Consider the following 13,871-nt stretch of genomic DNA (forward strand, 5'->3'; position numbering starts at 1 on the left):
AATAAAATTTTAAGTGATAAGAAAGTATTATGTCATGGTTTCATTGGCAATGATTTGACTTTTTTTAGTGTTTCATAAAATAATGGTGCAACATACGAGCTCTCTAAGTCCCATCTTATAGATGAGCAAACTGAGGCACTTTTATTACTTGCTCAAAGTCACACAGATAGTCTCAACCCCAGGTCTTTCTGATTCTAGAACCTGTGTTCTCAGCCATTATTGCTCTTCATCTCTGACATCTCTGAATTCAGATCAACATAGGTTCTGATTCCAGCGTCGCCACTTTCTGGCTTTGTGACCCATGAGACTGATGTCTAGTAGTCTCTGAGCCATAAAGCAGAAATGCTAATGAAACCTGCTTTTCAAAGTTATAGGTGGGAAAATCCATATGTGAAAAGGTTCAACACAGTTCCTGGCCCCAAGAAAGCGCCCAGGATGTGGCAGGCTGAAGGAGGGTCTACCTATAAGTCCGCGCACATCCGAATCTGAAGAGCACCCCTTTGCCTCTGCAGCAGCAGACAGACGACTTGGGTGGCCCAAGAGCTCGGATCTAGGACTGGAACTGTGTCAGTAAAAGATGCTTTTAGCACTCTCAGGACAAGCCAGTCTGTATACACTTCCTGGTGCCTGCGAGATGCTCAACTCTTCCTTCCTACTAACAAAACAACAGCTGCAGTGACCGTAATTAGTGTATTACTTTATTATTACCATTTATATCTTTTGAATGCCTACACTTTGGGACTGTTCTAAGGCCTTTACCCACATTCTAATCTCACAATAACCCCAGGAGTAGGCACATTACAGATGAGGGGAAGGCTCAGAGAGTTGAAGAACACATAGGGCTGTCTTTGGGAGTCCTGGGCTGATTCAGAGAACAAATACGCCCAGTGTCTTAGGTTAATTTGGTACTTTGGGATCCCATGGTTCATTCCCATTAGGTCTGAGATTCAAGTTAAGAAGTCGACTTCTAAATGTCATAAAGGATTTCTTCTCCCCCTGCCCCACACCAGTGATAAATAAAACATGTTTACCGTGGAAAATTTGGAAAATATTTACAACAAAAAGACAAGGTCACATATAATCCCATTGCACAGAGAACACTTACTGGTTTGCACTTTTTTGCTCCTTTTCTCCCATTCTTATTTCTAACCATATTTTACACAGTTTATGTTATACGTGGAATTTTATATCTTGCTTTTATCTCCCGGCATAAGCATTTCCCATGTTATTGGAAACTCTTAAACATCATTTTTATTGTCACCAGTATTGTTGAATGGGTGGACCATAAGGTCCTTAACCACTTCCTTAATGTGGGAGCATTTAATGTCCGCAGGCACAAACTTGTGTGCCTAAACCTTTGCTTACATTTCTATGTCCTTGAGATAAATTATTTATAATAGCATTACTGCGTCAAATGATTTAAGACTCTTGATAGATATTGTCAAATTGTAATTCATATTTAAGAATATCTGTTTCAACCTTTTTTTTTTTTTTTTTTTTTTTTTTTGAGACAGAGTCTCATTTCATCACCCAAGCTGCAATGCAGTGGTACAATCTCACCTCACTGCAACCTCCGCTTCCCGGGTTCAAGCAATTCTCATGCCTCAGCCACCCTAGTAGCTGGGATTACATGTGCAGGCCACCACACCCGGCTAACTTTTGTATTTTCAGTAGAGATGGGGTTTCATCATGTTGGCCAGGCTGGTCGTGAACTCCCGGCCTCAAGTGATCCGCCTGCCTTGGCCTCCTAAAGCACTGGGATTACAGGCATGAGCCACCGCGCCCAGCCGAATATTAACATTTTATTGTTATTTTGATAATGAAATTTTTCTGATTTTCAATTAACATATTTTTGTTTACTAGTAAACATGAACTTTAAAAAAAATAAAAAACTTTATTTTACAATTGTATCTGTGAATTTGTGAGGTTACAGCAAAGCAGTTAGGAGCCCCTGCCTGCTAGATTAAGCTGTGTGATTTTGAATCCTGGCCCCTCACTTACAATATGCGTGATCTTGGGATGATCATTTAACTTCTCAAAGCTTTATTTTTTTTCTCATCTTTTAATAGGGATGAGAATAATAACACCTAAATCATAGGGTCTTTGTAAAGAATGAACGAGAAATCCCATGTAAATTATACCTGGCATATAGTAAGTGTTCACTAAATATTAGCTACTTGAATTTCTTTTGCAAATTCTTTTTCATATATTTTTCTCATTTGTCTTTTGAGATCCTAGTATCTTTCTTATCCATCTGAAAGAGTTCTTTCTATAGGAAGAACATTAGCCCTTTGCTACATATGTTGTGAATATTTTCTAATTGGCTTTTAAAGCTACATTCTTTCTCTCTGGATAGTCTCCCTGAGAGGATTTTAGGGCCATCCACATCTAGTGAAGCCGAAGGGAAGAGTTAGGTCTATTCAGTAAAGATATAGAAAAATGAAGGAGTTTTCATTTCCAGTGATGCGCCCCAGAAAACATTGCTTCCATTCACAATGCTGCATTTCTAATAGATGCGGTAAGAATTGATGGGGTTTGTCCTACTCACAAAATGACGCCCAAGCGGAGATGCACGAAGAACGTTGCCACGGCTCCGACGTATTGATGCCAAACACAGCCCGAAGCACTTTGTGTCAGGGAAGGAAGTGTTAGAGCTTTCTCGAGCCCACTCTTTCTCAGTTTGGAAGCTGTCCTGATGTTCACAAGGATATTTTGGTAGAAAACCTCCTTTTCCAGGATCTCCATTTGCCTGTCGCCACTTCTGTGTACTCAGTACTTTTCTGTCAACGAGGGTTCCAAGGAGTGAGAAAGCCTGTTTTTGTTTTCATTTTTTATGTCTATTAAAAATAAACATGCTGAGAAGCTGCCTCTTAGTCTCTTTATCAAGCCCCAAATGACGTGTAGCCCTTGTCAACTCAGCGTTGACGAACGCAATCAGCATTTACAAAATCAGATTTGTAAGGCATCGGGAATAAACTTAGCTAAGGGCAGGTTTCCCCTCCATTGATCAAAACGGTTTTTTGCCGAATGATGGGCAGTCAGTGGGTCCCTCGAAGTAAGTAGGCTACAGGCAGACAGGATGCTGTCCCCAGCCCACCCGCCTGGGCCCAGCTCACAGGACACCTGGCAGGTTCTTCTGCTAAGAAAGCCGAGAAGCCCACCTCTTTATGGGTCGGCACAAACGGGGCACATTTCATGCTGAGTCAATTTAATCAATACTTTTCTTGCTTTGGAAACCCAGAGCATTTAGAGAGAGCAAAGCCACACTACACAGTAAAGCAGCTTTAAATTCTAATGAGCTTCTCTGTGCTAATTAATGACTTTGCTAACTGGAAGCTTTCTTTGTTAGAAAACACACTCTTGCCTTTCAAGATGACAGCTTTTCCTTTCCCGAATGTCTTTTATTATCAAACCAGAAAGGGACGTACTTTATTCCTCTCATCCTGTTAGAACTAATAGATTTTTATTATTTAAAAAATAATTTTCTTTTAGTAACCAGCATTGCATTTTGCCTTGTAAAATCTAGAAAGTGCAAGAGATCAATTTCTCCTAAATCCTACCTGTCACCCGCCCGGCAGGAAACGGAGTTCTAGAGGGTAAACACAGCCTCTTCGGAATAGACACAACAGTATGCCCCCTCCCACCCCCTCCCATTGCACAGTGAGATTTGGTAATTTGCAAATTGAGCAGCCATCATTATTTTTTAAGGAGCAAACAGGGTCTCCACTCCTCACTAGGAGAATGTGGCCCAATCATTTGTCTCGGCAACGCACGAATTCTAGAGCACTTGAGAATTCTTAGCCATAAAGCTGATTACTAACACAGGGATGGTTATAAAGAAAAAACTTCGTTTTAATCTGGGGAGGAGGGGAAGGGAAGATGAAGGGCAAGAAGGAAAAGGTACATAGAGCTCATTGCTGGAGTTACCAGGCCAAATCAGAGCTTGAGCTCTAATTTTTTTGTGAATCAGAATTCACACGTCAATGTATGAGTGGAATTGCTCTCCCTCTCTCTTTTCTGCCTTGTTGTTGTTGCTGTCTGACAAGAGAGTCCGTCTGGGTCTCTCTGTCACTATCGCCATCTCTGTTCCTCTGTCCTTTCTGAGTACTTGATGAAGATACCCTGCCTGGAAATAATTGCATTCAGACCCCTGAGTCCCACTTAAAAGTCTTTGGGACTGATCGAGATAAATCCCATCAGGCTTTTGTTTCCACTCAAAGTGCCCCCATCATTTATTAGACGAATTAAAGTATCAATTTCTGTTTAAACATTAACAGGGTGATGCCAAATATTAGTCAGTTCCTAATAATTCTGAGGGATTAAAAAGATAATAAAAGTAATAGTCCATTACATTACCTACTTCAGCAAGATTGTAATGAACGTAATAAATTCTGGATCAGGGTTATAACAACTTCCATCTATTTAAAATGAATTTGTAGGGTTACTTTCATTAACTACGTATATGGGGAAAATGATCTGACATATTACTTTAAAAGAGCTGTAAAACCGATTAGGAGAAAATATGCTTTCCAGACAGGGATGCCGGCCACGGGGGACAACTGCATCCTTGGGAAGTTGGAACGAGCTGCCGAGATAGCCCGATTCTCTCCTTCCAACACTATCCGCTTGCTACTCTGAAAAAAATCATGACAGCATCAGTGCTGGTGGACGACGGTAAGGGAAACTTCTTCTTCCCCTTCTTTTTTTTTTTTTCTTCCCAGGTATATTCCTACTAATGAACCAGGGCTCACTCTGAGAACTTCTGCAAGGAAATAAACCCTAGGACTGCAGCCCAGCCTGGCCTTTGGACCCCCAGGGGAAAGCTGCCATATTAAAGGGGCCCATGCCCTCATTGCTAGAGGAGACAAGGGAGCGAGCACTTGACTGCACCACAGAAATTACTGCTGTACCTCGAATGCCCGCTTCATTTATCAATTTCATAGCAGAAAAACCCGTATGACTGCCTTGTTCAGTCGCACGCTAAATCTAGTCACAGAAAGCTCTCCACCGCCAGTCAAGTGTGTTACGCACAGGCCTGGATAAAGTAACTTGAAATACCACTAATGATTTATACTTAATTGAACTTCTAAGTGATTAAAGTGGCAGTAATGAATGAGTAACACCCTCCTCATTCCCTTGACCACTCAGCCCAGCCCCTCCAGTCAGAGTGGGCCTCGCCTGGGCAAGTCAGCGGGGACGGCCGACCGAAGCCATCCTCTGGGCTCCCCGACGCTGCTCATCCTGGCTCAATTGCTCTCACTTGCAGTAAATGACTCCATAAGCACCGAATCAGACCATTGATCCTTTTTATTAGATTACCCAATTGTAAGGTTAATGCATTTGCATTTGGCAAACGGAGTCGGTCAACTCGAATCCTGAGCAGGGATCAGCGTTTAAAAGGACACATGTGGGGAGCAACTCTGTCAACACACAGATTTGCCGGCAGCAGTAGCCAGACGCTGACGCCCTTCCTTTCCCTGGCCCCCACCCCCCCCACCAAAGAAGGTACCATAAGAATTCACTTCCAGGCCTGTGTCTTCCTTAGCAGCAGCCCCCATGGGACAGCCATGGGGACCAAATCTGCTGCCCATGTCCTCCCCACCCCCCCACCCCCGGTGCTTCTGCTTCTGGAAGAAGAAAGAATCCTGCAAAAGTTTTCAGTCACCTCAGACAGGGACAAAGGTGGATAGTTCACCTTGGGCCAGGAATCTTGCTGCCTTCTCTAAATGGAGGAGAGCCAAGACTTAAATCAGTGACAAGGACACAGGCTTCAGAAACCAAAAGTTCTTCTTTTCTGATGGTCATAGAGTCAGACAGGGGGCAGCCATTTATACTTAGGGCCTCTACACCTGATGTGAATTTATTCTTGGATTTTCTAAATGCATTAACCAAATGCTATTTAAGTGGTCTGCCTTCATTAGGATTTTCTAGTAAAGAAATTCATAAGTATGTTGGAAAAACATACTTTGTTGATCTCATATGAGTTCTGCATTGGAGAATGTAGCCACGGTTTAGGGGAAATTAGAAGTTACCCAGATAAATCACTCCAGAAAATCATTTCCTTTCACAGAACAGGAAACTAGGGTGCAGAGATAATGAAACTTACCGAAGGAGCACCCCCACCACAGTGAGTTCATGGAAAAACTCCTGTCTTCTGCCTTCCAGATCACCCTGATGGGCCATCCTCGGGTAAGAAAGCAATACTCTCAGAAGAGGTGGTTTTGAGGCTGCGACAGTAAAGAAATCATCTTTTTATACAAATGTCTTAAGACACAAGCCATATTTCATATTCAGCTGCATAAACTAGGTCTTTGTCTAAATTGTTCTGTGGAGTAACATTTGCTGTAAGTATTGCTTACAGGATGGATTTGTTCAGCATCTTGCCTCTGAGGACAAGGAAGCTGCTTTCATCATTTCCATTCTGTTCACTTTTTCTGCTGTTCACTTTGTAAAGGTGGCCAGGACGCTGGGGAACAACCCATCATGTGAAGTCAGATACTGAGGGTTCAAGCCCCAGCCCTGTCACTTACAGGCCATGTTATTGTTCTGAGCCTCAGCCTTCTTCATGGTAATAATTCCTCCTTGCTGAATTGTTTTGAGATAAATGGGATCATATATGTGAAAATGACCAGTGCAGATGAAGCTCTTATCTAGGTAAGGCTCTTTATCCATGAGTTTTCTCCCTCCTGGTTTCATAGAAAATGAGTGATCCCCTTGGCTTTACAGGCAGTAACTGACTGGTGACAGGTAGCCTAGAGATAGCCCACATCAGTAAAGGGAGCTGTTTCCAGTCCCAGCTCTCTCTTGCTTTGCAAGAGAGGCCCAGGCCCTTGCCAGCCTCTCACTTGCCTCCTCTGCCGAAGGCTGGAGGCTGTGCCTTCTTTGAATCACTGCTCAGACCTTGTCTGAGTCTCACAGGGCCTAAGAGGCCATGAAGATAGGGGTAGGGCAATTGCTGTAACAATTCAATTACACTTCAATTGCCATAATAGTCATTCTTATTCACTTACATTTTTTGAGCACTCTGTCATTTAAGTCTTTTTTACTTGTGTTTAACCTCATCTAAGCCTCTCAGCAATCCTATAAGATTCAAACGACCATGCCCATTTTACAGAAGCAGAAATCGAAGCTTGCATAGGTCAAGTGACAGTCCAAAGCGACACAGCTGAGAGGGGACAGAGCTGGGGTTCAAGCTCAAGCTGGTCAGACTCCAGGATCAGTGCTCCATCACTGTGCCCTGCTCCTAGGACTCATGGTACCTTTGTGGCAAGGCACAAGCCAGATGTCAGCAGGGACCCTGACCTCTCCTTCCTCTTTTAGCCAGTTGATCCATTGAGCCCCAGGGACAGGTATCTGTTCTCAGAGAAAACAGAGCATCAGAGGAGAAGGGGGAAAATAATCCCCAGGTGAGCAACAGCTGACCTCTGTGAGTTATTGAGAAAGTGCCGAGGTGGCAAGGCTGGTGGCGACAGGACCCCAGGGGCCTAAAGGAAGGGCGCTTATCTGATTGGGAGTGCATGCGGGCAGATTCTACCTAGAGATAGTTGCGGCTGGGCTGTCTGGGAGGAGAGGGCAAAGAGAGGCCCCAGCTGGAATAGGCTACTAGTCCAGAAAGAAGTTCCCCACATTAGAGCTTGCCACCCAAGAAGTTTCAGACCTGAGCAGGCCAAATCCCAAATCCCCATAGGCCATGCCATCAGCCATGGCCTCTGTTCTAAGGAGGACACACGGAATACCAGGTGTAAGGAAGCAGATGCCTGTATATGCATAGACATGGACAGACTTGGTCTCTAAGTGGGTCTGTGCTTGTCTGCAGGGGCGTGTGCATGTGTGTGTGTACATGTGCATGTATGTGCCCACACAGCACCTGACAGTGATGTGTGGGACAGTGTCTCTGTGCTTGTGTCTCTCTGTGAGGATGAGGGTGGGTGGGCATGTGTATGAGTGACCATGGCTGGTCCCAGGACCTGCATCTATGGCCCCATGGAGGTCTTTATGCCCATGACTCAGCTGAGGTGAAGGATGATGGTGGAACAGTTGATCCCATCAGTGGGAATGTCATGATTCACAGAAGTAGGTTCTGGGGGACCGGGAAGGAAGGGTCTGCTCTGTCTTGAAGAGTCAGGAAGGGCTGCCTGGAGGAAGGGGCATTTGCTACATGGAACCTTCCTCCTGAGTCTCTCATGGGTTAGACTTGAACCAGAATGTGTGGAAACCCCTATTGCCACCCAGTCATATTTGGTCTGTCGTCCCCAGAGCAGTTTGAGATAAGCCAAGCAACATGATGGACTGAGGAGTTAACCAGCCTCCTCCCCTGAAATATAAACACAAGCTCCCCACCAAGCCCTGTGTTCACAGGAGGAGATAGGAGTAACCAGGACAGCCCCTGGCCACCTCTGACTCCTGGACTTGGGGCTCTTGAGTACTGCCTGGTGGGTGTTTCCCTGCTGGAATGACCTGATTTTTTATGCACAATGCAGAACAAACCCCTGTGCAGAGTTGAGCACTGCCCCTGTGACCAGAGCTGGTGCGGGCAACAGAGCTTGACTCTGTACCTCTGGCCTGGAGGATGCAGGGCCTGAAACCCACTTCTCTCACCACCTCTTACTGCTGTGTGATTTGGGACAAGCCCTTTTAGCAATGGGAGCCTCAGTTTCCTCATCTGTCAGATAGAGACGATTATTTCCCGCATACCTCAGTCACTGATCCTTGGTAGCTGTGCCTCAAGGCAATCACTAAGCTCTCTGAGGTTCAGCTTGCTCATCTGTAAAACAGGGACAATAACAGCAAATGAGATCATGTGGAGAAAAAGCACTTCAAAATTTAAACATTATCTGGCGTTTGAGAGAAATCACCTGTGAGATGGAACGACTCAGCCCGAGTTTCAATTCTTGGCTCCATCTGCAACCCTGGCTGGGCATTTCTCAGAGGATGCAGGCCTCTGGGTGTTGCTTCAGCGGCCAAGCAGGCTCAGACAGAGAGCTCCAGGACCCCAAGGACAGGAAGGCCCAGGGACGGAGTCTGCCAGTCAGAAGGCACTGGCCCGTGGCTCCCTGGAGCTGCCCAGCAATGACTCAGGAAAAGGCTGACAAGGATATTAGCAGTGTGGGTTTTTTTAATCCTGAGTCCAGAGAAAATGCACGGTCAGGAATAAAGGCGCCCAAGAGAGCAAGGAGAAGGAGAAATAATCAGAATTAGCCAGCGGGAGGGCAGCACAAACAGGGGAAACGCAGCCCCACCAGGGTTGGAGCCTCTGCAGGACCAGCTGAGGAGGTGGCCAGGGAGTGGGCAGGCCCGGACAGGCGTATGAGGGAACTTGGGCAGGCTGGAGCCTAGTGAGGAGGCAGAAGGGAAGACAGTAAAAGAAGCCGTCATCAGGTGAATCCAGCACCCTCTGAGGCTGCCGTGGGACCCCCTGGCCACAAAGCAGTGGAAAGGGTGCTGCCAGAGGGCTTCAGTGCTCTGCCCCGCATTGTTCACGGGTTCTGGATGTGGACACTGGGTTTTGGAGTGACCGAGAGACTTCCCAAATCCTGCAGAAAGGCTGCAGAAGCCTCTGCAGGCAGCAGGCCTTCACACCCCACTCCTTCGAGGCTGAAACCAGACAAACATGACAGAGACCATGGCCCTAAAATTTCACTGGGGCTCTCTCCCTGGCAGTTGGACAGGGTGTATCAAGACATTCAGGAGGTGATCCCAGCGCCTGCTTTAAGAGCAGAAAGGAATGGATTTCGATGAGCTGGGGCAGAGAAATCCATTTCCATGGGCAATGGAACTGATGTTGTTCCTAATTGAAACCTGCTTTTCACAAATCATTTAGACTATCAGATGGCTTAAGAAAAAGCCCTGGTCCTGAGTGTGTGTGAGTGTGTGTGTGTGTGTGTGTCTGTGTGTATTGGGAGAGGGCAGCATTAATGCATCCACCCTTGATTCCACTGCAGATCCCAAATTAATGGAGTATAAATTAATGACAAACGTATGTGGCGTCCTGGAAGCCCAATGCTCCTGCGACACCCCCTGACTCTGGGTCCTCAGGCAAAGTGCTTTCCTGAGCTGCTTTGCTACTAATCTGATATAGAAGAATGGGAATGCATGTCCCCAAGTCCCCCTTGCCATGGCCGGGACCACATTACCCATTCAGCACAGCTTTTTTTTAACCAGGAAAGGCCTCAAATTGAAGATTTAACAATGTCGGCGATAATAGCACAATTATACAGAATTAAATTGTGTCTCTGCATTAAAAGCATTCACTGGCTAAATGTAATATTTATTACACCACAATTTTGGTAATGCCATTCAGCCTATTTTTCTGCAATATTTAATACTCCAGAAGCATCGATAAATAAAGGCATCAGGACCTCTCTGACCCTCCAGCCTCTGAACCTCATTCCCGGTTCCTATCATGTAGGTTCCTTTCACTGTCAATTTGAGGTAAATTGGGATATTAGGATTCAGGAGAAGCCTAGAAGGAGAAGAGAGTTACTTCCCTTGAGCACTGCTGACTGTCCATACCTCTCTGTTAAAAGCTCTAAATTACACTGACTGACGCGGAGAGCCCGGCAGACGTTCCCGAGAACCACCGCAAGCTCTCAGCGTTACTCTCTCCCATCAGAGCTGCACTGTCTCCGGATCAGTAACTGAGCAAACACCCTCTTGCATTTGCGTCCCTCTCTTGGGTGCCAGGTCAAGGCAGGAATCACCTGGACCTCTCATCTCCCCAGCCCACTCTCTATGGGTCACCTATGTGAACATCAAACCCAAATCACAAGCCCCCAAATTTAATTTATTTCTACCTAAACAAGTTCTTTTATCATAAAGCAATAAATTTGTCTTGGTGCTAGCAATTTGTTGCGGGTGACATAACATTGCAAATTGATTAATCGCTACCGTACGCAGCAAAATGAGAAAAGCAAGGAATTATTATGAATAGCGTCCGTCTTTTACGGGAGGGATTCATTATTCAAAAGTGCTCGCTGGTGCTTACATGTGCCCTCGGTGCAGATTACATCCATTTGCAGACTTCCCACATCATGCTTACACAAATCAACAAACGTGCATTTATTAAGACGTAGCATGAAAGCTATTTAAAAGTGAAAAATGGCCTTTTGCATTTCTTTTCTTCAAGGAAGGCAAATCTGGGTGGGATGTTCCTGGGACACGTCCCCACGGTTGTCACATGAGTGTCTCTGGGTTCTATGCAATCTGGCTCGTGCAGGTGCCAACAAATCTGCCTGCTCTGCCTTTGACAGTCCCAGGATCAGAAATACGCCACCAGTGATTTTGCAACCCTTGCTATGGCTCAGGAGACTTAAGCAATTGGCTGTCACTGCCTGCTGGGGAAATGCAGCAGAGAGTTCTCAGTTCTCCAAAAATGAGCCTCCTTAACATCCCCTGGGAGGCGGAAAGGAAATGAATATTAATTATCTATTCTGTACCAGACACTATCTGAATGCTTTCCTTGCATTAATAAGGCAAGTCCCTCTACCTCCCTAAACCTCATAGGATTGTTGTAAAGACCAACGGAGATAATGTGTGCACATAAAGCACATAGTAAATGCTCAATACATATTAGCTATGATTGCTATTATAATTTCATTTAAGCATTCCTAAGGTCAGTATTAGTACCATCATTTTACAGATGGGAAAACTGAGGCTTAGAAAGATTTCAAGATTTGCCAAATCACACAGTCAGTGAGCAGGGCTGAACTTCAATTTAGGATCTGCCTCCAGTAATTCATTTTTTTTTTCTAAACCACCCCCACAGCTATCCTTGACAGTCAAAATAAGATGTATTTGCTTCCTCTAATCCAACAGAGGAGGCCACACACCAACCACACATTAGCTACCCACTCTTTGCCTGCAGGTGTGTCAGAGGGGACATTTGAGAGGGTCTGGAGATTTCATGGCCTTCCCCATCTCTGCCCCTAGCTGTTCCCACATAGGTAGAGCCCTCACCTGTCTCTGACTCTTGTCCGGTGCTTCTCTATCTACTTGTCCCATTACCAAGGACTCTTCCAGAAAAAAGCTCGTTGCCTGCCCCAGTGAGAGGCTGACGGGCAGCTCACAGCTCCAGCACTGACTATTCCTACTGAACTCATGCTCTGTTTAAAAATAGACTAAGATCTCAACTTTCATATTCTAATTAGATTTCGAAGCGACTTTCATAAAATGAGAATGCCTTCATTGTTTTTCTGCTGCATAAAGGGCCATTAACCGCTCCCCAGCCAAGCTAAAGTCCTTTCTAATCCCTGATATCACCCATAAGATGAGAATAGTTACTCATCAGCTTCCGAGAAAACCGTACAGAACCACAAACCTGTCTCCAGGTGTCTAGAATCCAGGGGTGGTCAGGTTAGAAGCCTGGGCATGTAGCTCAAGTTGAGAGTTGGCCCCTGTGAGCATATCTCACAAGACTACATTTCACCAAGGGTCTTCCTCAAACCACCTGCCCTGAGATCCACCCGGGGCTTATATGATTCTGGGTCTCCCCGAAATCTGCCACAGACTTATCTGATTGTGTAGCCTGGCAGTCTGAATGTTTGACAAACTCCCCGTAAGATTTTTTTGCACACTAAAATTTATGAACTGTTGTCCCAAGTATTTCTCAAACCCCATGCCCAGTTTTTTATGCCAACGAATTGAATCATTGATTATTGCAGATTCGGGCTGACTTACAAATATCCCTCACTTAATGATGGGGAGATATGACCTAAGAAGGATTTTGCTATTTTGAGGCCCAGTTGACTCTCTTCCTGTCAGCTGTCCCCACCATAGTCCCACAGGGTGTCCTTGGGCTCCTAGCAAGACCAGGGTACCAAGGCTAAGTTAGGCTGTGAGTCACTTGTTGCATAGTCTGGGGGCAAGAAAAGACCAGATGCCCAGACATGATGGAAGTGACAAGGGCATCTCTATGCAATTCTGGGCTCTGTTTACAACAGTCAGCGCCCTGAGCTGTCGAGTACCTCTGTCCCTGTTGTCATCACAACCCGTCATCTTACATGCCCTTGAGTGTAGTAGTTCTCAAACCTTAGCATCAGAATCACGTGGAGGCCTTGCTAAGACACAGATTGCCGGGACTGACCTCCCAGAGCTTCTGACTCAATAGGTCTGCTGTGGGGCCTCAGAATTTGCGTTTCTAAAAGTTCCCATGTGACGCTGCTGGTCCAGAGAGCAGACTTTGAGACTCTAGACTCTAAGCTCCATGTTATATCTCCAGTGTTAAGTACATAATAAGAACTCAATTTGTGTTTGCAGAATGAATGAATGAATGAATGAATGGGTAAATGATTGAGTAAATGACATGAACTACCTTCTTGAGCTCTCTAACTGGGACTCCTCACTCCACTCCACTTCACTTGTGGTTATCCAACATCTGCTGGACATCTGTAAGAGCATCCAGGAGGTGTATGTGTCCTGGGGCCAGGACAGGGTTTGTGGTTTCTCATACCCACAAATAAAAGTATGGCTTGCTCAGGAGGTCAGAAAGCTATGCAGGGAGTGAGGTATCCCTTTCTGGCCTTGATAAGGGTAATGGTGACTCTTACCACCTCAAAACACTGGCCCATAATGTCCTAGCTGGGTGACCTCAAGCTGGGCCCTCAGACTCTGAAGAGTCCCTATTTCCTTATTCATGAGGCTGGGCATGGATAATTGTCTTCAGGATAACTGTGCAGATTCAATGAGGCTATACATGAAAACAGTTCAACAGTGTCTGTCTGGCACACTTGGGGGGCTTGGTCGATGTCTGTTCCCTCATTCATTCCCCACAACCCCTGACTCCTGTGAAATGAGTCCCAGAGATGTTTTGGGAGTAATGAATTCCCTCATTTCAGCTAAGCCACCCGTGATCCTGGTTTTGTAGAGATGTACGA

General features: G+C 45.5%; 1 long non-coding RNA gene across 1 annotated transcript; it reads right to left on the bottom strand.

The window, feature by feature from the left end:
* Nucleotides 1-2,229: 2,229 nt before the first annotated feature.
* On the bottom strand, nucleotides 2,230-8,764 carry LOC111553242. The gene is made up of 3 exons (XR_002734857.2): nucleotides 8,695-8,764; nucleotides 6,107-6,227; nucleotides 2,230-2,780 (listed from the first exon to the last, which is right to left on the bottom strand). It is a non-coding gene; the product is annotated as an uncharacterized LOC111553242 (long non-coding RNA).
* Nucleotides 8,765-13,871: the final 5,107 nt, after the last annotated feature.

The sequence above is a fragment of the Piliocolobus tephrosceles genome, chromosome 20 (assembly GCF_002776525.5).
Source record: "Piliocolobus tephrosceles isolate RC106 chromosome 20, ASM277652v3, whole genome shotgun sequence".
In the NCBI taxonomy this organism is placed as follows: domain Eukaryota; kingdom Metazoa; phylum Chordata; class Mammalia; order Primates; family Cercopithecidae; genus Piliocolobus; species Piliocolobus tephrosceles.